The following is a 25,059-nucleotide window of genomic DNA, read 5'->3' as shown; positions in this document are numbered from 1 at the left end:
TGTGGGTACCCTCCTCAGTTTTGGTGCTCTCTGCTTTGGAGTACAGCTTCAGGTTTAGATCCCAGAGTTCTCAGTGGCACCTCCCCCCCACAGCTGAGATATCTCTCTGAAACTTCAGTTGCTGTCTGTGGGTGCCCAGCCAGCCCTTTCATGACTTCGTCCCTTCCTCCAGTCTCTGTGCAGTCTCCACCTTCGGTGTTTGGGTATCAGGGTTCTTTCTTGTGAGTTTTCTGTTGATTATAGACATTTTCTACAAGGGAATTCCCATAAGACTGTCAGCCAGTTTCTCAGAAACATTTCAGGCCAGATGGGATTGCATGAAATATTCAAAATCATGAAAAGTAAGGACCTACAACCAAGACTACTTTACCCCACAAGGCTATAATTTACAATTAAAAAAACAAATAGAGATCTTTCAAGACAAGAAAGAGGTAAAGGAGTTTATCATCTAAGTAGTAATACAAGACATGTTAAAAGGTGTACTTTAGTAATAATAATAATAAGAAGAACAAGACAAAGAAGAAACAAAGGAACAGTTATAAAGGATAAAATCACAATAAATACATACCTATCAATAATCAATTTAAATATAAATGTCTTAAATGCTCCAATCAAAAGACATAAGGTAGCTAAATGGATAAGAAAATAAGACCCATATAAATGCTGTCTACCAGAGAAATACCTCAGAATGAAAGGTACACACAAACTAGAAGTAATGGGATGGAAAAAATATTTTATACAAATGAAAATTTAAAAATCTGGAGTAGCAATCATCTTAATATATAAAAGCCTAAGCGACCATTACGACAGAACGACTGGAATGACTGGTTGCTATGATGCGCACTGACCACCAGGGGCAGACGCTCAACATAGTAGCTGCCCCCATTGGTCAGTGTGATCCCACAGTGGGATTGCACTTAGCCAGAAGCCAGGCTCACGGCTGACAAGTACAGCACCAGTTGTGGTAGCCTCTCCCGCTTCAGCGGCAGCACTAAGGAGCGGTGAGCTGAGCGGGGAGGCAGGCGGTAAGGAGTGAGATGGGTGGTAAGGAGCAAGCAGGCAGGCAGTTAGGAAGGAGGAGTCCCAGATTGTGAGAAGGATGTCCAACTTCTGGTTTAGGCCCAATCCCTATGGGTCTAAACCAGCTGTCAGACATCCCCCGAGGGGTTCCAGATTGTGAGAGGGTGCAGGCCGGGCTGAGGGACCCTCCCCGCCATGTATGAATTTCATGCACCGGGCCTCTAGTTAACTATATAAAAATATATATAAAAACATAGGCAATATTAAGAGACCAAGAAGGACACTGCATAAAAATAGAAGGAGTAAACAAATATGAGGATACAATCCTTGTAAACATTTATGTACCCAACATAGAAGCACCTAAATATGTAAAGCAAATCATAATGAACATAAATGGAGAGTTAAACAGTAATACAGTCATATTAGAGAATTTTAACACCCCATGGAATTCAGTGGATAAATATTCCAGACAGAAAATTAAAAAGGAAACAGTGGCCTTAAATGACACATTAGGCCAGATGAAATTAACTTATGTCTCCAGGACATTCACCTCAAATTAGCAGAATATTCAGTCTTTTCAAAGGCAAATGAAACATTTTCTAGGATAGACCACATGTTAGGACACAAAATAAGTCTCAATATATTTAAGAAGACTAAAATCATATCAAGCCTCTCTCTGACCACAATGTTATGAAACTAGAAATGAATTGCAAGAAAAAAACTGAAATATACACAAAGTCATGGAGGCTAAATAACATGTTACTAAAATAAGATTGCATTAACAATGAGATCAATGAAGAAATCAAAATGTACCTTGAAGTAAATGAAAATGAGAGCACAACCACAAATCAGAGAGACATACTAAAAGCAGCCCTAAGAGAAAATTAATATAATTAATGACTTGCCTCAATAAACAAAACAAAACAACAAACAAACAAACCCGGAGGGCATTATATTAAACAAAATAAGCCAGTCAGAGAAAGAAGAAGAATACATGATCTCACTCATTTGTGGAATATAATGAACAACATAAACTGATGAACAAATATAGATACAGAGACAGAGAAGCATTGATCCGACCGTCAAACCTCAGAGGGAAGGTAGGGGAGGGTAGTGGTAGGGAGTAGAGATCAATCAAAGGACTTGTATGCATGCATATAAGCATAACCAATGGACACAGACACAAGGGGGGTGAGGGCATGTGCTGAGAGGGGCGATGGAGGCGAAACAAGACATATGTAATACCTTAATCAATAAAGAATAAAACAAAATAAATAAAAAAAACAAACAAACAAAAAATCCCAAATAAACAATCTAACCTTACCCTAAAAATACTAGAAAAAGAACAACAATCAAAACCCAAAGTGAGCAGAAGAAAGAAAATATTAAAGAGCATAAATAAATGAAATAGAATTTGAAAAACATGACAAAAGATCAATGAAACCAATAGCTGATTCTTTGAAAAGATAAGCAAAATTGACACAGCTTTAAAAACACCAATACAAGGGACTGTAAGAAAATATTACAAACAACTATAAGCAAAAAAATTGGAAAATCTGGAAGAAATGGATAAATTCCTAGAAATATACAATCTTCTAAAACAGAATCAGAAAGGATCATATATTTGAGTAGATAATTTACTACTAATAAATTGAAGCAGTAATTTAAAAACACCTAACAAACAAGTCTCGGACTGCATAGCTTCACAGGTGAATTTCACCAAACATTCAAAGAAAAACTAACACCTATCCTTCTCAAAGTAGTAAAAAAAATTCAAGAGAAGAAAAGACTACCATGATCATTTTATAAGGCTAGCATTATCCTAATTCTAAAACCAGGAATAGACACTATAAAAAAAGAAAATTATAATCCAATATTCCTTATGAACATAAATGATTAAATCCTCAAAAATATATTAGCAAATTGGATAAAACAATACATTAAAAAGATTATACACCATGATCAAGTGGAATTTATTTAAAGGATGCAAGGTTGGTTAAATATCTGAAAATCAATAACCATTATACACCATATAATCAAAAGGAAGGATAAAAATCACATGATCATATCAATGAATGCATAAAAAGCATTTAATAAAATGCAGCATGCATTTATGATAAAAACTCTCAGCAATGTGGGAACAGAGGGAACATACCATAATGAAATAAAAGCCATATATGACAAACCCACAGCCAACATCATACCCCATGGGAAAAAACAAAAATTGTTTCCCTTAAGATAAGAAACAAAACAGGGATGTTAGCTTTACCGCTCTTATTCAACACTAGAGACCTGGTGCATGAATTCGTGCACTAGTGGGGTCCCTCAGCCTGGCCTGCAGGATTGGGCCAAAACTGGCTCTTCAATAACCCCCGAGGGGTCCTAGATTGCAGAGGGTGCAGGCCAGACCAAGGGACCCAACTGGTGCACAATCAGGGCCGTGGAGGGATGTGGGAGTTTGGCCAGCTGGGGAGGGACCATGGGAGGACTCCAGGGCATGTGCATGCCATCTTGCTCAGTCAATCGCCGGACCCCAGGATCAACCTAACCTCCAGAGCGTCTGCCCCCTGGTGGTCAGTGCACATCATAGCGACTGATTAACTGGTTGACTGCCTCCTGGTGGTCAGTGCACGTCATAGCAAGTGGTTCAGCAACCTTAGCATATCATTAGCATATTACTCTTTGATTGGTTGAACAGCCAACTGGATGACTGGACACTTAGCATATTAGGCTTTTATTATGTAGGATAGTTATAGGATATTATACTGGAAATCACTTCCACAGCAATCATACAAGCAGAAAGAATAAAGGCATATAAATTGAAAAGAAAAAGTAAAAATGTCACTACTTTCAGATGACAAAATACTGTATATGAGAACCATAAGGATTCCACTAAAAACTACTAGAACTGGTGAATATATTCAGTGAAGTAGCAGTATATAAATTAATATTCAGAAATCAATTTCATCTTATATACCATTAATGAGTATGAGAAAGGGAAACTAAGGAAATGGTCTCATTTTACAATTGCATACACGTTTTTAAAGAAAAATCTAGGAATAAATTTAACCAAGATGTAAAAGACCTGTACTTGGAAAATTATAGGATGCTGAAGAAAGAAATTGACGAAGATACAAATAACTGGAAGCATATATTGTGTTCATGGATAGGATGAATTAAAATAATTAAAATGTCCATACTACCCAATGCAATCCATAGATTCAACACAATGCTCTCAAGACACCAATGGCGTATTTAACAGAACTAGAACAAATATTTCAAAAATTTATATGGAAACACAGAATACCTTGAATAGCCAAAGCAATGTTAAAAATGAAGAACAAAGTTGTAGAAATCATGTTACTTGATATCAAATTATACTACAAGGCCACAGTAATTAAAAAAGCATGGTACTGCCATAAAAAGAGACCTATATATCAATGGAACAGAATGGAGAACCCCAAAATAAACCATGAATTTTTGGTTAATTAATATTTGACAAAGGAAGCAATAAAATACAATGGGGTAAAGACAATCTATTCAATAATTGGCACTGGTAGAAATGAACAGATACGTGCAAAAAATGAAACTAGACTACCTTCTTACACCATACACAAAAATAAACTAAAAGTGGATTAAAGACTTAAATGTTAGCCTCAAAACGATAAAAATCCACTCTGGCTGGTTCTGCTCAGTGGATAGAGTGTCAGCCTGTGGACTGAAGGGTCCCAGGTTCGATTCCGGTCAAGGACACATGCCTAGGTTGTGGGCTCGATCCCCAGTGGGGGGAGCATGCAGGAGGCAGCTGATCAATGATTCTCTGTCATCATTGATGTTTCTATCTCTATTTCCCTCTCCCTTCCTCTCTGAAATCAATAAAAAATATATTTTTAAAAAATGATAAAAATCCGAGAAGGAAACATAGGCAGTGAAATCTCAGATATCTCTCATAGTAATATGTTTGCCTTTACATCTCCTAAGGCAAGGAAAACAAAGGAGAAAATAAACAAATGGGACTACATCAAAACAAAAGCTTCTACACAGCAAAAGAAACAATAAACAAAATGCAAATAGAGCCCACTGATGAGAAAACATATTTGCTAATGATACATCTGATAAGGGGTTAATATCCAAAATATTTAAGAAACTGTTACAACTTAACAAAAGGAAGATAAACAATCTAGTTAAAAATGGGTTAAGGACCTAAATAGACACTTCTTCAACGTGGACATACAGATGGCCAAGAGACATATGAAAAAATGCTCAAAGTCACTAATAATCAGAGATGCAAATTAGAAGGACAATTAGGTTTCAAGTCACACCTGTCAGAATGGCCATCACCAACAAATTAACTAATGACAAGTGCTGGCAAGGATGTGGAGAAAAGGGAACCCTACTACACTGCTGGTGGGTATGCAGATTTGTGCAGCTACTATGGAAAACAGTTTGAAGGTTCTTCAAAAATTACAATGAAACTGCTTTGTGACCCTGTGATTCAACTTCTGGGAATATATCCAAAACACTGATTTGAAAGAATGTATGCACCTGTATATTCATTGCAGCATTATTTACAATAGCCAAGAGTGGACAAAAAAGCAGTGGTATATTTACACAATGGAATACTATTTGACTGTAAAATTGAAGGAAATCTTACCTTTTTGCAATACAATGGATGGACCTGGAGATTACAATGCTAAGTGAAATAAGCCAGTCAGAGAGAGAGAGAGAGAGAGAGAGAGAGAGAGAGAGAGAGAGAGAGAAATACCATATGATTTCACGTATATGTAGAATCTAATGAAGAAAATAAACTAACAAACAAAACAGAAACAGACTGATAGATGTCAGAGGAGATGAGGATTGGAGGACTTGGTGAAAAATGTGATGGTATTAAAAACAAAAAGCCTCATAGATACAGACAAAGGTATGGTGATCACCAGAAGGAAAGGGAGATGGAGGCAGGTAGAACTGGTAAAGAGGGAATAAATTATGATGGAAGGAAACTTTTCTTTGATTAATGAACACACAATAAATGTACAGATGAAGTAGTATAAAATTATACATGTGAAATTTATATAATTTTATTAACGAACTAGAGGCCTGGTGCACAGATTTGTGCACTGGTGGAGTCCCTTGGCTTGGCCTGTGCCCTCTCGCAATCCAGGACCCTTCGGGGGATGTTGGAGAGCCAGTTTCAGCCTGATCCTCACAGGCCAAGCCAAGGGACCCTACAGGTGCACAAATTTATGCACTGGGCCTCTAGTATGCATATAAGATCTTTGGTTAATCTCTTCCCACCCTCCCCTCCCCCCTTCCTTCTGAGATTCATCAGTCTGTTCCATGTTTTCATGCCTGTATGTTGAGCATCTGCCCCCTGGTGGTCAGTGCTCACCATAGCTAGTGGTTGAATGGTCAGACAGTTGCTTAGGCATATATATATATATATATATATATATATATATATATATATATATATACACACACACACACACACATATGTCAGAGGAAGATCTCTGGATGCTTTGAGTCTTTGCTTGATCTGCTTCTGGAGCTGGGCTAGGAAAAGCAGACCTTGGTGCACATCTTGGTCCTTTTTAATGACACCAAGACCCAGCAGAGGGAGCCACAAACTGTGGATTGCTGATAGCTTAAAACAGGGTACCCAGGGCCAGTCACAAACTGTATCTGATATTGCCCTACACCAGAGAACCTCCAAAAAGATTGGATATCAGTAGATCTGCCTAGTACATAGAAAAAAAAAAAACCCAACCAGGCAACCAAAATGGGGAGAGGAACAAACAAGCTCCAAATTAAAGAATAAGAGCACTCTCCAGAAGGATAGATAAATGAAATAGAGATAAGAAATTTATCAGATATAGAGTTCAGAATAATTAGTACAAGAATGCTCAACAGGATGAGAAAAGACATAGAAACTATGAAAAATGACCAGTCAAAAATGAAGAATGTCACAGTAGCAGTAAAGAACATATTAGAAAGAATAAACAGCAGATTAAGGAAAGCCAAGAATAAGATTAGTGAATTAGAAGACAGTGTAGAAAAAAATCACTTAAGCAGAGGACCAAAAACAACAACAACAAAACAATTAATAAACAGGAGGACAGCTTAGGGGAGGTGTGGAGCAACACGAAACAACAATGGTCACATCATAGGAGTACCAGAAGGTGAAGAAAGTGAGCAAGGGGTAGAGAACCTGTTTAAAGAAATAAAGGCAGAAAAATTTTCTAGCCTGGTAAAGGAAAAAGTCACACAAGTTCAGGAGGCACAGAGAACCCCAAACAAGAAGAACCCAAACAGGCCCATACCCAGACACATCATAATTAAAATGCCAAAAATTAAATACAAAGAGAGAATCTTAAATGGAGCAATAGAAAAGTATTTTGTTACCTACAAAGGTGCTCCCATAAGGCTATCAGTTAATTTCTCAACAGAAACTCTATAAGCTAGAAGGGAATGGCATGAAGTATTCAAGGTAATTAAAAGCAAGGATGAAATTAAGACTACTCTATTTGGCAAAGCTATCATTCAAAATAGATTGTGAAATAAAGAGCTTCTCAGACAAAAAAAAAAAAAAGGCTAAAGGAATTTGTCACCACTAAACCAGCATTACAAGATGTGTTAAAGTAGCTGCTGTAATAATAATAAGATTATATATATATATATATATATATATATATATATATATATATATAGAGAGAGAGAGAGAGAGAGAGAGAAACATAGGTTAAGCATAAAGAATTAAAATGGCAATAAATAAGTACCTATCAATAATAACCTTAACTGTAAATGGATTAAATGTTCCAATAAAAAGACATAGGGTAGGCCGAAACCAGTTTAGCTCAGTGGATAGAGCGTCGGCCTGTGGACTCAAGGGTCCCGGGTTCGATTCCGGTCAAGGGCATGTACCTTGGTTGCCGGCACATCCCCAGTGGAGGGTGTGCAAGAGGCAGCTGATCGATGTATCTCATCGATGTTTCTAACTCTCTATCCCTCTCTCTTCCTCTCTGTAAAAAATCAATAAAAAAAAAGAAAAAGAAAAAGACATAGGGTAGCTGAATGGTTAAGAAAACATGACTCAAATATATGCTGTACAAAAGAGACCCACCTCAGAACAAAAGACTCACACTGTATGAGAGTGAAGGGATGGAAAAAAAGATTTCCATGCAAATGGAAACAAACAAACAAACAAAAGCTTGGGTAACAATAATCATGGGACAAAAAAGACTACAAAATGAAGGCCATAATAAGAGACAAACACAGTCACTGCATAATACTAAAAAGATCAGTTCAACAAGAAGATATAACCCTGGTAAATATATATGCACCCACTATAGGAGCACCTAGATATATTAAAAAAAATTCTGGAAGACTTTAAGATAGAGATCAACAGCAATACAATCACAGGCGACTTTAACACCTCACAGACTTCACTGGATAGATCTTCCAGACAAAAACTTAACAAGGAAACAGTTACTCTAAATGACACACTATATCAGATAGATTTAATCGACATTTACAGAACATTTTACCACAAAGCTGCAGAATATACTAGTACATTCTTCTCAAATGCACATGAAGCATTCTCAAAGATAGGCCACATGTTAGGACACAAAACAAGTCTCTACAAGTTCAAGGAGATTGAAATCATGTCAAGCATCTTCTAGGATCACAATGGCATTAATTTAGAAATAACTAATGTAAAAACACTAAAAAACATTCAAACACATGGAGGCTAAATAGCATGTTATCAAATAATGAATGGGTTACCAATGAGATCAGGAAAGAAATAAAAATCTTCCTGGAAACAAATGAAAATGAACACACAACAACACAAAATCTATGGGACTCAGTGAAAGCAGTCCTTAGATGGAAGTTCATAGCACCACAGGCCTACCTCAGGGAACATGAAAAACTTCTAATAACGAACCCAGAAGTTAAAGAATTAGAAAGAGAACAATAAAAAAAGCCCAGTGTTAGTAGGATGGGAATAATAAAGATCAGAGAGGAAATAAATGACATAGAAACTAAAAACACACACAATAGAGAACATCACTTAAACCAAGAGCTGATGTTTTGAAAATATAAACAAGATGGATGTATCTTTAGCCAGACTCATCAAGAAACAAAGAGGGGAAACCAAGATGGCGGCATAGGTAAACACCTAAACTACTGCCTTGCACAACAATTTCAAAACTACAACTAAAAGACAAAACGTCTATCACCCAGAACCAATGGAAAGCTGGCTGAGTGGAAGTTCTACAACTAGAAGGAAAGAGAAAAGAACATTGAGACGTGCACAAGTGCTGAAAAGTTGAGGTATGGAGGTGCACGAATCGGGCTGGTGGCGGGTGACTGGGTGCACTGCTGTTTTCAACCTGAAGGGAGACAAGCTCCCAATTACTCTGAACTCCAGTTTCTGGGGAGACACTGGGGACCCAAACTCCTATGGGGAGAAGCTGGACTGTCTGCCATCGGGTTGGAAAGTAAGGATGGCTTTCTTACAGAGGTGCGCACAGCAATCATTGTTTACTGCGCTGGGGCGCGGGACGTGGGGACTTAGAAATGCAGAGACACAGAGACAGCTGACTGGCAGCCATCGCTGTTTGCCATGCCCTAGCCTAGTGACTCCCTGAGACCCCGCCCCACACAATCTACAAACCCACCCAAGCTTCATGCAGCGGCTTTTGCATATAAATGGCCTGCCTTATCGCAGCTTAACATAACAAACTGCAGCTCTGGTCAGACAGCTCCGAAACCTCCAAACCCCAAGCAAAGAGGAGAAAACTGTAGTTCTCACTGTAGCTCCTGCTGGGTGTACTCAGACAGTAGCTGACCTGCACCCCATTGGAGATCCAGGAGCCAGTGTACCTAGTGATCAGTGTGAGATGACACCAGATTTCAACTCCTCACATCCATAAGTGACACATTCAAGAGGCAGACTCATTGAGCACCAAAGCCCCACTGAAACAAGTCCTTCCCCATAAGCGTGTCTCCAGCACAGCAGTTCTTCCATTATAGACACAGTGGGTCCTCACAGCCAATTGGCCTGGAGGTCAATTCCTCACAGTGTATCAACAGCAATCAAGGCTTAACTACACCAAGATTTTGCACTCAGCCCACAAAGGGGTGAACCAAGAGTGTCCACCTCAGGTGATAGGGGAGGCTGAACCACTGGGCCCTATAGGTCACCTACCACAGAAAACCACTCCATCAACACAGGGAAGCAGCAAAATGCAGAGACAAAGAAATATGTCACGAATGAAAGAAATGGAGGAAAGCAAACTACTGGACATAGAGTTCAAAACAACATTTATAAGGTTACTCAAGAATCTTCTAAAAACCGTCAAGAAACTTGATGAGACCTCCAAGGAGCTTAGTGAGACCTTCAAGGACCTTAATGAGAATGCCAAAAAAAAATGGAAAAGGACCAGTCAGAAATTAAGCATACACTGTCAGAAATAAAGAATATACAGAAATTCAACTGTAGATCAAAGGACCCCAAGAATCAAACCAAAGATCTGAAATATGAGGAAACAAAAAACACCCAACCAGAAAAACAAAAAGAAAAAAGAATCCAAAAATATGAAGATAGTGTAAGGAGCCTCTGGGACAACTTTAAGTGTACCAATATCCGAATTTTGGGGGTTCCAGAAGAAGAGAGAGAGCAAGATACTGAAAACCTATTTGAAGAAATAATGACAAAAAACTTTCCCTACCTGGTGAAAGAAATAGACTTACAAGTCCAGGAAGCGCACAGAACCCCAAACAAGAGGAATCCAAAGAGGACCACACCAAGACACATCATAATTAAAATGCCAAGGGCAAAAGACAAAGAGAGAATCTTGAAAGCAGCAAGAGAAAAACAGTTACCTAAAAAGGAGTACCCATACGACTGTCAGCTGATTTCTCAACAGAAACTATGCAGGCCAGAAGGGAGTGGCAAGAAATATTCAAAGTGATGAACAGCAAGAACCTACAACCAAGATTACTCTACCCAGCAAAGCTATCATTCAGAATTGAAGGCCAGATAAAGAGCCTCACAGATAAGAAAAAGCTAAAGGAGTTCATCACCACCAAACCAGAATTATATGAAATGCTGAAGGGTATTCTTTAAGAAGAGGACGAAGAAGAAACAAGTAAAGATAAAAATTATGAACAACAAAGTGACAACAAATACATATTATCAACAAGTGAATCTAAAAATCAAGTTAATAAAAAATCTGATGAACAGAATGGACTGATGAATATAATAGAATCAGGAACATAGAAAGGGAGTGGACTGACAATTCTCAGGGGGAAGGGGGTGAGAGGGGTGTGGGAAGAGACTGGACAAAAATCATACACCTATGGATGAGGACAGTGGTGGAGGGTAAGGGCATGGGGTGGGGTGGGGAATCAGGTGGAGGGGAGCTATGGGGAGGAAAAAGAGGAACACCTGTAATAATCTGAAAAATAAAGATTTATTTTTTAAAAAGGAAACAAAGAGAGAGGACCCAAATAAGTAAAATCAGAAAGGAAAGAGGTGAAGTAACAACTGACACCACAGAAGTACAAAGGAGGATAAAAAAATACTATGAACATCTATATGCCAACAAGTTGGACAATGTGGATGGATTGGACAAATTTCTAGAAAAATACAATCTTCCAAAACTTTATCAGGAAGAATCAGAAAGCCTGAATAAGCCAATAACAACTGATGAAATTGAAAGACTAATAAAAAAATTCCCAGCAAACAAAAGCCCTGGTCCAGATACTTCACAGGGGAGTTTTACCAAACATTCAAAGAAGAACTAACACCTATCCTCCTGAAACTATTCCAAAAAATCCAAGAGGAAGCAACACTTTCAAGCTTTTTTTTTTTTATGAGGGCAGTATGAGACTAATTAAAAAACCAGTTAAAGACGCTACAAAGAAAGAGAAGTATAAGACAATATCCAGGATGAACATAGATGCTAAAATCGTCAACAAAATGTTAGCACAGCTGTTCCAGCAATATATTAAAAAGATCATACACCATGACCAATTGCGATTTATGCCCACGATGCAAGGTTGGTACAATATTTACAAATTAATTAGTGTGACACATCACATAAAGAAATTGAAGGACAAAAATTACATGATCATATCAATAGATGCAGAAAAAAGCATTCAACAAAATCAAACACCTATTTGAGAAACCATCAACAAAATGAAAAGGGAGCCCACTGTATGAGAGAACATATTTGCCAGTGATACATGGATCAGTGATTGAGCATCAATCCATTAATCAAGAGGTCACTGGTTCGATTTCTAGTCAGGGCATATGCCTGGGTTGTGGGTTCAATCCATGGCAGGCGGCGTGCAGGAGGCAGCCAATCAATGTTTTTTCTCTCTCATCTGTTTCTATCTCTCTATCATTCTCTCTTCCTCTCTTTCTCTAAAATCAATAAAAATGATATTTTATAAAATGCTCAAAGTCACTAATCATCAGAGAGATGCAAATTGAAAAGACAATGAGGTACCTCCTCATACCTGTCAGAATGGCTATCATCAACAAATCAACAAATGACAAGTGCTGGTAAGGATGTGGAGAAATGGGAACCCTAGTACATTGCTGGTGGGAATGCAGACTGTAGCAGCCATTGTGGAAAACAGTATGGAGTTTCCTCAAAAAATTTAATATGGAAATGCCATTTGACCTAGTGATCCCACTTCTAGTAATATACCATAAGAAATCTGAAACACCAATCAGAAAGAATATATGCACCCCTAAGTTCATAGCAGCCCTATTTACAGTACAATAGGTAAGATCTAGAAACAGCCCAGGTGCCCATCAGTAGATGTAAAAAAGCTGTGCCAGCCCTAATTAGTTTGGCTCAGTGGATACAGTGTCAGCCCATGGACTGAAGAGTTCCAGGTTTGATTCCAGTTAAGAGCATGTACCTTTGTTGTGGGCTAGATCCCCAGAAGGGGGCATGCAGGAGGCAGTTGATTGATTGGTGTTTCTCATCAACGTTTCTAACTCTCTATCCCTCTCCCTTCCTCTCTGTAAAATCTCTCTCTCTCTCTCTCTCTCTCTATATCTATATATATATATATATATATATATATATATATATATATATACACACACACACACACACACACACACACACACAAACACACCCACCCACATATATGCATATATATTAAAAGCTGTGCTACATTTACACCATGGAATACTATGCAGCAGTAAAAAAAGATCTCTTACAATTTGAGACAGCATGGAGAGACATGGAGAGTATTACGCTATGTGAAATAAGCCAGTCAGAAAAAGACAAGTATCACATTATCTCACTCATATGTGTAATCTAAAGAACAAAATAAATTGATGAACAAAATAGATCCAGAGACACAGAAGCATGGAACAGACTGTTAAATCTCAGAGGGAAGATAGGGGTGGATGGGTGGTTGGGAAGAGATTAACCAAATAACTTATATGTATATATGCATAACTCATGGATACAGACAATAATGTGGTGATGGCCTGGGGTAAGGGCTGGGTAGGCTTTAAAGAGTCAATGGGGAAAATGGGGCCATTTGTAATACTTTCAACAATAAAATAAATTTTAAAAAAGATTTCCAGGAACCATGAGAATGCCTGTAGTGGTCCAGAGGTCCACGTTTAAATAAGAATTGTCCAAGTGATGGAAAGTCAGTTAAGAGTTTTAATTTTTGAGAACAATATGGTCATATTTACATTGGAAAGGGAAAAGACAAGAAGCAGATAAGAAGATCTGAAAATGATACATGTAGTAATGAGAAAATAATACTTTTGAGAATTATTTTTCCTGTGAATGTAGCAGTTTTAGATATGGAAAGTGACAACAATAATAATTACAAATGAGTCATAGGCTTGAATTTGGGTGATTGGGTGGATAAATTCTGAGAAAATACGTATATATAAGGAAGGAAAGTATATACAAGAGAATTGAGAAAGAATAGTTCATACACAAAATCATGGAGCAGAAGATAGCTTGGTGAAACAGAGAAATCAAGATTGTGCTTATAATTGCAAAAAAACCCATGTCTCCCAAAGAACTTATATGCTTATATACGTAGTTCATGGACACGGGCAATAAGGTGGTGAAGACCTGGAGGTGGGTGGGGTAGGGGCTGGGCAGAAGCGAGTAAAGGGATGGGGGTGGGGAATGGGAGACATCTGTAACTGTCAACAATAAAACCATATATATATATATATATATATATATACACAGGTTTTAAGGCAGTAACAGCATAAAGAACTGGTAAAATAGGAGGTTATGGTCATAGTATAATATTAAAGTTTATTTTCTCTGAAATTAATCCATTATAAAATTCAGGGTACATCCATGTGGGTGGAGTGTCTAAAGTGGAGTTCTGAAGGTCCAGCAATTGGAAGGCTAGGTTTTACGTGGGTAACCTGCATTGATGTTTAAACAACACCAATAAAATGGGAGCTGCCATAAGTTGAGAATTTACCATGGGACAGACACATTGTTATATTTTCTTATTTTACTCTTCAAGCAAATCTCATTAGATACAATTATCCCATTTTACAAATGAGGAAACTGAGATTCAAACAGATTGAATCTCTTGCCAAAGGTCACAGTATTGATAAGTATTTGAACTTTGATATGAACTCAGGTTTTTTGGGTCTAAAATCTGTACTCTTCCCTGTATGTCAATAATGGGAAATAACTTATCAACCATATATGAAACTAACTTTCATTGTGTGCATGTGAAGTCTTTCTATTTTTATATGATAGTAATAAATTAGATTATAAAATTTCTTAAATTAAAAGAGTTCTGTTTTGTTTGGATTTAGAGATAAATAGGCATTTATATAAATTTAATACTCCTAAAGTTCCAAGAAATAAAAGAAATGAAATCTTTAAGACTTTCAATGTGCCAGAAAAAAAAGTATTCTTGAAGAAATCAACTCAGAAATGTTATAAAAGTATAAGATTATATGATTTGGTAAAACTTTCTCAAATAAGAGTAATTGAATAATTTTTATTTTATAAAAGTAGCCCTAAGGGCACATATGTAAATAATAATAATAATAATAATAATAATAATAATAATAATAAATAAAATAAAATAAAAAGAAATCGTGAGGTAACCAGAACCCCAAGAATGTCTAAGAACGTCTTTCTTGCCATGCTAGCAGTCATCAGCTGTACGGTAATATTACCTGGGGCAAATGGGGAAGTATTTTGGACTTATGTTCCTGACCCTTCATGGGTAAGAGCCCTTACGTGGGCTGATCCCCCACCTAATGTAGTCACCAATAATACCAAACACCTTGGTCATCCAGGAGGACCATGGGTGGGGCAAGGAAGTACAATTACACAGGGGTCGCCACCCAGCTTCCCTTTTGTATGACACAAAATCAAACCACTGCTCCTTTGTGTGTAAAATTAAAGAGAGGTTTCTGGCTTGTGTGGACACCAAAGGAAGGGACTATCACTACTTGCTCCTTGGAGAGGTGTAGAAAATGTAACTAAGACCTTGTCTATACAAAAAGAAATTCACAGCCAGTTTGAAATGGAGTTGCCATGGCCTAGAGCAAAGAATATCCTTACATGATATTATTCTACAACGTCATTATAATTTTTCCCAGATTTGTGTTACCCCCATTACCTATGATAGTACCTCGCACCCTTGGGAATCAATAAAAAATCATCTTTTTGGTACTTGGAGACAAAGGTAACACATCTCTTGATATTTTAGAATTACAACAGCATAATGCACAATTATCCCAAACAAACTTACAAACTAATTCTTTGAATGTCTGGCAGCAATTTAAAAAGGACATGAAAGGATTTAATCCCTTCCACTGTGTAGAGGGCCCCCAGGGAAGGCACCTGAGCATTATATTGGCCCCTCTTGCCCTTTTGGCCAAGAGGGACCCTCTTCTCAACAATCCAATTGCCCACAGCTGTTGCCTGAGCTTTCTGTTCATGCCGAGGTTGAAGCCTTGTGGTGGCTGCTACCATGGATCTGTCTCTCACCCAGTGGGGTGAGTTGATCCCTTCCTGGAGAAGAAACCTGGGTTCCCCAAGATATGTGATCAGTGCCGGGGCCCCGCCAGCAGGTGAGGGGATCCCAAGGCAGGTGCTGGGCGTGGAGGCCATGGGGGCATAGGCTACCAAGGAGACAGAACTGAACATCACATCACCCTGCTTGGCCCTGGAGGATGGCTGGTTAGCCAGAGACGGGTAAGATTCCTCAGGGAAGGAACAACCTAAGACAGGCACAGTCGCAAAGGGGCCATCAGGAGAGAACTTGGGGGTCAACAGAGGTGGGGCACAGACCCTCACCCCCCCACCTTTGCATGGACCTGAACCCTCACCCCTTCTAAGGGAGGTCTCCTGCCCCCATGGCTGCTTCGCTTCCCATGCCCAGCTCAAATCGGGACCCAGGTAACAGACAGAGACTTGGCCGACAGCAGCTGCCCTCTCACTGAAACAAGACTTGTTTGAGTTGTCTTGTACCCATGGTGTGGGAAAGTGGGTTTTTGATATCTAAATCTAGCCTAGCACCAGGAATGCTCAGGGCCTACTCAAAAAGGCAAATAATCCTTTCCTCTAATATTTACAGGGTAAAATAAGATTGTTTGTTAGAGTATTAAATTTGACAGTAAAATAGTAATAAGTTTTCAGACTAATTTAAATGGGCCAATTTAAATGAGTGAATATTCTAGAAAAAATGAATTTTACTGGACAAAAAGCTGTTCTTAAAGTGTTAACTAAAATTTTTATTGGTAGTTCATCTCATGGTAAAATTGCGTAACATGTAATGAACCTAAAGCAGTCATATTTTAGTGCAAAAAATTAAAATTTAAAAGCTATCAAGACTACATTATAAAATTTCCAAAAGCCTCCTAATATTTAAATAAAAAAGTAGGGATAGTAGAAGAATATCATGTAAGAGAAAATATCCTGTAAGTAAATTACACCTAGAAAATTTTTACTTTAGAAAATTAACTTTCATTTGTAATGCTAACAGCAAGTCACCCAGGTAAAATATACATGGTGTCAAAACAAGGCAAAGGAAAATCGTTTGGGTGAAAAATGAAAAAGGATCCAAGTCAAATTTATAGAAAAGATTCCTTTATTAACTTTTGGTTGAGAATATGTTTGTATATTTTCAGAAAACAACTCTGAGACCATGTGGATTCCTTCAACAGAGAGGAATTGACAGGACTGCTCCAGCCATGAAGACAGAAGAGAAACAGTCCAGAGATGGAAGATGCTGACGATGCCTTGTCATACTAGTAGTCAGCAGCTGTGCATCGCTGCAGGTTGCCCAGGACCAAACCAGAGAGGGTTGGACCTGCATTACCACCATTTGTCCACCATCCAGAACTGAAATATCATTGCTGACATGTACACATAAGGAACTGTTTGACATTGAAATTGGGACTCACAAGAACTGTTGGCCCAGAAAGAAACTCACTACAGACTGATACATTTGCCTCTCAGCATAACCATTATTGCTTGTCTCATTTTTGGTTCTTATAAGTGTATTTCTTGTATCACATGATCTCACTCACCTAGGGGAAATAATGAACAACATAAACTGATGAACAAAAACAGACCTGGAGACAGGGAAGCATCGATCAGACTGTCAGACCTCAGAGGGAAGGTAGGGGAGGGTGGGGATAAGGGGGAGAGATCAACCAAAGGACTTGTATGCATGCATATAAGCCTAACCAATGGTCACGGACAACAGGGGGGTGGGGGCATGTGTGGGGAGGGGTTTAGGATGGGAATGGGGGTATGAGGACAAATATGTGATACCTTAATCCATAAAGAAATTAAAAAAAAATAAAAGTAGCCCTGTCTTCTGTGCTTTATCAGTGACAAGTGTAATACAAGCATACATTTCTTTTTTATTTTTAGTCATACATTTGATTCAACTTATTGGTAATGATCAATTAAGGTAGCATTACTTCTACTTAATGTTTAAGATTATAAAAATTGGGGGAGGGTCCAAGATGGCAGCATAGATAAACCTCTGGGCTGCTGCCGCCCACAACAATTTCCAAAACTACAATTAAAAGACAGAACGTCTGTCAATCAGAACCACGGGAAAGCTGGATGAGCGGAATATCTACAACTAGACCGAAAGAGACGGGAGCAATCAGGGTGCAAACGCTGAAAAACTGAGGTACAGGGGAGTGCGTGCACGATATGAACTGGCGGCGGAACCCAGCTGGAGGCGGGCGTTGCTTTCTTCAATCTGAAGAGAGACAATCCCCCAATCTCTCTGAAATCCTGTTTCTGGGGAGAGACTGGGCTGTCTGCCAGTGGGTCGGAGAGTGAGGGTGGCTTACTAGCAGAGCTGCATGGAGGTAGAATTGTTGGCTGCGCCGGGGCGCGAGACTGTGGGGACGCGGTTGTGGGGACGTGGTTGGAGGCGGCTCACTGCCAGCCATTGTTTTTGGCCACACCCTAGCCTAGTGACGCCCTGAGACTCCACCTCGCACAATCTACAAACACACCCAAGCTCCTATCAGCGGCTTTTGCATATGAATGGCCTTCCCTATTGCAGTTTAAACTAGTAAACTTGAAATCCGGTACAGACAGCTCCAAGGCTTCCAAATTCCAAGCAGGGGAGAGAGGACAGCAGTTCTCACTGTAGCTCCTGCAGGGTAGCCTCAGACAGCAGCTGAACTAGCCAATGCACCTAGTGGTCAGTGTGAGACACCAGATTTCAACTCCTCACATCCATAAGTGACACATTCAGGAGGCAGACTCAGTGAGCACCAAAGCCCCACTCAAACAAGCCCTGTACCACAAGCGTGTCTCCAGCGCAGGAGCGCTTCCATTATAGACACAGCAGGTCTTCACAGCCAATTGGCCTGGAGGTCAATTCCTCCCAGTGTACCAACAGCAATCAAGGCTTTTAACTACACCAAGACTTTCCACTTAGCCCACAAAGGGGTGTACCAAGAGCGACCACCTAGGGTGATTGGGGAAGCTGAGCTACCGGCCCCTATAGGTCACTGACCACACAAAGCCACTCCATCTACACAGGGAGGCAGCCAAAATGCAGAAACACCAAAGTATGTCACGAATAGGAGAGATGGAGGAAAGTAAACTACTGGACGACACAGTGTTCAGAACCTTTTATAAGGTTACTCAAGAATCTTCTAAAAACCACTTACTCAAGAATTTATAAGGTTTTTATAAGGTTACTCAATAATCTTCTAAAAACCACTGAGAAACTTGAAGAGACCTTCAAGGACCTTAATGAGAATACCAAAAAAATGGAAAAGGACCAGTCAGAAATTATGCATACACTGACTGAAATAAAGAATATACAGAAACTCGACTGTAGACCACCATACCTGAAGAGTAAACCAAAGATCTGGAATATGAGAAAGCAAAAAACACCCAACCAGAGAGGCAGAAAGAAAGAAGAATCCAAAAGTGTGAGGATAGTGTAAGGAGCCTCTGGGATGGCTTTAAGCGTACCAACATCCGAATTTTTGGGGTGCCAGAAGAAGAGAGAGAGCAAGATACTGAAAACCTATTTGAAGAAATAATGACAGAAAACTTCCCCCACCTGGTGAAAGAAATAAACTTACAAGTTCAGGAAGCGCACAGAACCCCAAACAAGAGGAATCCAAAGAGGACCACACCAAGATACATCATAATTAAAATGCCAAGGGCAAAAGACAAAGAGAGAATCTTGAAAGCAGCAAGAGAAAAACAGTTAGTTGCCTACAAGGGTGTACCCATACGACTGTCAGCTGATTTCTCAACAGAAACTATGCAGGCCAGACGGGAGTGGCAAGAAATATTCAAAGTGATGAATAGCAAGAACCTACAACCAAGATTACTCTACCCAGCAAAGCTATCATTCAGAATTGAAGGCCAGGTAAAGAGCTTCACAGATAAGAAAAAGCTAAAGGAGTTCATAACCACCAAACCAGGATTATATGAAATGCTGAAGGGTATTTTTTAAGAAGAGGAAGAAGAAGAAAAAGGTAAAGGTAAAAATTATGAACAACAAAAAGACATCAAATACATACCTACCAACAAGTGAATCTAAAAATCAAGTGAATAAAAAATCTGAAGAACAGAATGGACTGGTGAATACAATAGAATCAGAGACATAGAAAGGGAGGGGATGGACAATTACTAGGGGGAGGGGGTCTGAGGGGTGCAGGAAGAGATTGGACAAAAATCTTACACCTATGGATGAAGATCAGCTTCCCCAATCCCCAAAGTAATTAGAACCCAGGAGTTCTAACTAGGGGGGTAAGGGAATGGGGGGGGGGGATCAGGTGGAGGGGAGCTATGGGGGGGGAGGGGAAAGAGGAACACATGTAATAATCTGAACAATAAAGACTTATTTAAAAAAAAGATTATAAAAATTATAAACTTATATTTAACTAAATTGAGTTATTCTGATAAATTTTATTTCAATAATATTTGTTTCACTGTATATTTATTAGCTTAAAGAAAATTTTAAAGATGTTTAGGTAGCTTGAAATCTTGGACTGATACCGAATTAAATTAATTCTTAAATTCATGAGTCTAGATCAGTGATGGGCAACCTTTCGAGCTTGGTGTGTCAAACTTCACCAAAAAACTGAGCATAACTCAGGTAGTGTGTCACTTTGAGGAAAAAACATTATTTCGCAAATGTTTCATCCTCAGGAGCAGCAAATGTTTCATCCTCGGCATGCGGAGTGGCCGCGTGTCATCAGAAATGGCTACGCGTGTCAGTGCTGACACGCGTGTCATAGGTTCGCCATCAGTGGTCTAGATCTTTTTTTCCCAATTTTTATTACTTGCTTCATTTAATTTTTTCCTTTATTCCTTACTAAAGCATGCTATTTTATATTAAGGAAAAGGATAGTTTGGGTTTTGTTTTTAACTGAAATATAGTTGACATACAATACTATATTTGTTTCAGGTATATATTCTAGTGATCGATATTTATATACCTTATGATGTGATCATCTACAATAGGGCAAATAACCATCTGTCACCATACAAAGTTATTACAACATTAGTGACTATTTTCTCCTATTCTCTACATTACACTCCCCAGACTTATTTAATTTATAACTGGATATTTGTACCACTTATTCCCATTTATCATTTTCACCCATCTGTCTATCCCCCTCCCCTCTGGCAACCATCAGTTTATTCTCTGTGTCTGAGTCTGTTTATGTTTTGTTTTGTTAGTTTTTGTTTGCTTTTATGTTAGACATATAAGTAAAATAACATGGTATTTGTCTTACTCTGACTTATTTCACTTAAAATAATATTTTCTAGGTAACCCATTTGGAAATGACAAAATTTCATTTTTTTAACGTACAAGTAAAAAACTTTATTTGTCCACACCAGGATTAATTATGTAACAGAAAAAAAAGGGTGGTGGGAGGTTGGTATATACAGCACCTCATTTACATCATAGTCTTAAGGAGGCAGAATGTTAATCTTACCATAGTATCACAACTTTTACCAGCAATGCCATTTTCTCTTCCTCCTCCTTCCTTACATGTGTCTTGCTTGGTCAGCAGGCCCTTGGACCCAGCACATATTAGCACTAATGTGCTACAGGGTCTTCTTTCCCACTACTGTCACAGTATAGTGCTTTCCATGTATGAAAACATTCATCTGTTTCTTTGACCCTCACAATAGTCCTGTGCAGTAGGTAAGATAGTTATTAGTTTCTTTATAGGTGAGGATACTGAGATATAGAATGGTAAAATGACCCACTTAAGGATGGGCAGGTAGTAATGGTTTGGCCTGGAGCTTAGGCAGGATTTCTGGGCTTGTTTTCTTTCATACGGTGTCCCTTTATTACAACTTCCTTCCTCTTTATAATATTTTGCCTATTTCTGTTCTGTTCACTTCTTTAAGATATTTTCCTTTATTTTTATTCCCACATTAATGTTACATTACCCATTAGCTTTTCACAATACTACCTTCAAAATTTAACTCCACTTCTATACTTTAGCACTTCCTTTATCTCAAATAAATCATTGCCTATGTATTTTGCTGCCATTAATAGATTAATATAGTACAGGCCTAATTCTTCACCAAGTACTTCCCCGTTTTTCCAAAAAGTCTACCTACCTACATTTAGTGTTATCTAGTTATAACTAACACATATCCCTCCATTTATTAGCCTAAAACAATTCAAATGATTTGCCAATGTAATTAGAACCCAGGAGTTCTAACTAGATTCCAGTGTATGCTACCACAGCAGCTGCCTCCTTCATCCATTACCCACTCAACAGAGCAGCTCACTTGCTTGCCATCTATTCATGGTTCTAGATGTGTTCCCACTGTTGTTTCGACTGTTTTTTCACCTATTTGTATTTCCTGTATTAAGCACCCAAGCCTGCAAAATATAAAACTTCTTCCAACATCCTCAGACTTTTTTTTTCAGTCTCCAGATTGAAGAAAAAAATTTTAAATTGGAAATATGGCTCAACATCTTTCTATATCTCAAAGGGTGTTTTTTGGGGGAAACGGAATGTATTTGTTGAGAACCCGTGCTTAAAAGGAGTTATCTCTTGCAGGCAGTCTTTATTAATACCACCCTCAACTCTTTCCAAAATTGTTCTTTTCCACCACCTGCCACTAACTAGGTGATCTTTCATCTACACCATGTGAGAAAAAGTGACTTTGGAAAGTCCCCTAGAAGGAAAGTTTTCTAGGGCTTGCCTTCTGTAACATACAACACAGAAACAAGGCTAACAAAAAAGAATGAAATTAGCTAAAAAGCACGTGGGAAACTGATATTATCCCAAATCTTTCCAAGATATTCAAATAGTAATCCAAACTTAAAGATATGTAATTATTCATGTAAAGGACCCAAATAATATGGAATGCAAATAATTAACTTACATTTAATAGTTTATAAACAGCCAATATATCATTATCTCAGATTGTCAGTGTGAACCTTAACACATTTTTGTGGCTCCCTGTCAGTTCTGAATTATATCCTATAGTGATTAAGAACTATTAAAATGGAGGGAAAGATGGTTTGACTATTGAGTGCTTACTAGTAGGTATGTTATAGACACAGCAGTGAAAATGAAAAAAAGGTACAAATAGATGTTGTGTCTACAGTAGTCTTGAGCTACAGAAGCATTTTAAAAAATGAAGACTTTAAACTTCAGAAAGAAATCAAGTTAAACAAATATTCAAGCAATGAAGTTATCATGGTATACAACCATAATTCTATATCTTGTCAACTAATGTGCCACACACTTGCCTTACCTCAGTCAAGGTCATGTACATTAATAACTTACATGTGTATATAGTGCTTTTAAACCTTTTCATGTCTATTAGCCATTTGATCCTCACAACATCCTTGTGAGGTAGGCATGTTAGAAATTGTTATCTAGCTCCCATTTTACTGATGAGGAAACTTGTGCAAAGAGGTAAACTAAATTGCCTCATATCAGTGGCAAAGCCAGGGCTAGGTAGCTCTGGAGTTGGCTCCATCTGTTTTCCATTAGGCCACCTCTCACATATCTGAAGTCTTTCAATTAGTGAAGAAGTTTGGAAAAAGCAACTAGCAAATTTATTTCTGCTCTTCTGCATATTTATGGATCATCCACTCTTTTCTCTGAGGATGTGGAAAAAGATCTAGGTTACCAAAAGGCAAGAATTGGATCTGGATTTCTACCAGTTTAGGATATCATCAGTTCCTAACTTTTGGTGTTAGAAATTAACCTCTGAAGCAATTTTTCAAGCCCTAGCTAAAAAGCACCGGTTGCCTCTTCCACTGCTGTTGCCAAGCATCTCAATGCGATCAGGGCATCCCTGCAGAGCTCATTGGCAGTGTCTTGCTGAGCACTGGCCTCCTCACCAATAGCAATCAGCCAGTCCAATTTTTCTTCCTCACGTTTTGAAAGTTCTCGTGCCAACCTCCTGTTTTCTGCCAATTCAGTTGCAATAGTCCTAGCCACTGACCGCCTTCTTTGTCTTGCCCACCTTGGAAGGGGCTCACTGGTCAAAGGCCTATCCCCACCAGAAAAAGGAGCTCCAGAGGAGTTTGGAGGCTGCTGTGTGAAGGCCACCCCAGGAGTGTTTCGGCTGGTGCAGGGGCTGGGCTCACCAGACACACCCAGTCTGCTCATGAGGCCGCTCTGATAGGGAGCAACTGCACCTCTGAAAATGTGGTGGGAACTGCTGTAGCTGAGGGTCCCTTGAGAGCACTCTGCACCTGAGGATTCATCCCAGGAGTTCTCAAGGTCACTGGTTTCTCCCATCTGGTGACTGATTCTCAGTTGACAATCCTCATCTGATTCCTTAACTGTTTTTGAGATAGGCTGATGATCTGCTGCCTGAGTCCTTTTTGCTTTCAGAATGCCAGTTCCCTCTTCCCCTGGGATATCAGAGGCCATTAAATTCTGAACGTAGTGCTTGGCCCAAGCAGTATCCTCCATTAAGTTATCTGGGTCAGTCACTACCTGATTTCAGAGAAGCTGATCCAAGGTCTCATAAAATGGACAGGGTGGTGGGTCACCCATACTTGTGGCATGGGCAACATATGCCCTTAAGTATAATGCCTTCAGAACTTTAAATTTGGAGCAGCACTGAAATTTGAAGTTCAGCGTGGCGGAAGCCTTCCTGTTTCATTCGCTTAGACACAGCCTGATAGACATCTGCATTCTGATGCACAGTCTGGAGGCCTTGAATGTATTCTGCCTCGCCTATGGAGAGAAGAGTTCACATCTCTTGTCTGGACCACCGAATGCCTGCACTGCTATTGAAACTGGCCATAGTGGACTGGGAAGGAAGGCAAACTAAAGAAAGCTACTGGGTAGCAAGGCACAAATCTGAAGGTGTGGGGAAGCTCTGGGTACTTTCAGTTTATGTCCAGGAGCCAAGGGATTCTTCCTTCTCAGGGATAATTGCTGAGAAACCAGGTCCAAGGACCAAATTTCTGGCTTCTGCCAAGGATTTGCTTTACTTTAATTACTGTATTTGAAGTATTTACCCCCCCCCCTTAACCATTTTCCTAAATTCTTTATTG

General features: G+C 38.9%; 1 pseudogene; it reads right to left on the bottom strand.

Moving 5' to 3' along the window:
• Window positions 1–23,728: 23,728 nt before the first annotated feature.
• On the bottom strand, window positions 23,729–24,806 carry LOC129149135 (myb/SANT-like DNA-binding domain-containing protein 7; annotated as a pseudogene).
• Window positions 24,807–25,059: the final 253 nt, after the last annotated feature.

Source organism: Eptesicus fuscus, chromosome 1 (assembly GCF_027574615.1).
Source record: "Eptesicus fuscus isolate TK198812 chromosome 1, DD_ASM_mEF_20220401, whole genome shotgun sequence".
Taxonomy (NCBI): domain Eukaryota; kingdom Metazoa; phylum Chordata; class Mammalia; order Chiroptera; family Vespertilionidae; genus Eptesicus; species Eptesicus fuscus.
The sequence above is the reverse complement of the archived record's forward strand: the minus strand, read 5'-3'. Positions and strand labels throughout refer to the sequence as shown.